Source organism: Peromyscus californicus, unplaced genomic scaffold (genome assembly GCF_007827085.1).
Source record: "Peromyscus californicus insignis strain IS unplaced genomic scaffold, ASM782708v3 Scaffold_3__1_contigs__length_106647218, whole genome shotgun sequence".
Lineage (NCBI taxonomy): Eukaryota > Metazoa > Chordata > Mammalia > Rodentia > Cricetidae > Peromyscus > Peromyscus californicus.
Genome location: NW_026294551.1, coordinates 69,364,986 through 69,365,301, shown reverse-complemented (window position 1 = coordinate 69,365,301; position 316 = coordinate 69,364,986).

Here is a 316-nt window from a genome sequence, read left to right as displayed (position 1 = left end):
AGTGAGAGAGAGGGCAAGTAGGCAGGATGTAAAAACTTTCCTTTTTCCATGTCCTTTTATGTGAGCTGTCACTAGAAGGTGTGGCCCAGGGTTAGAGTGGGTTAGAGTTAGTGTAGGTCTTCGACATCAAATAATCCAATTAAGAAAATGCTCTTCTAGCTGCTTGGATTTTGGTTATTTTCTAGGTTTTAGTTAATTCCAGATGTAGTCAAGTTTACAACCAAGACTAGCCTCACACAAAACCTAAGCAATTCTAGAAATAAAGATTTTAGGCAGTTGGTATTATTTAAAAGTATCATTGTTTATTAAGACTGTC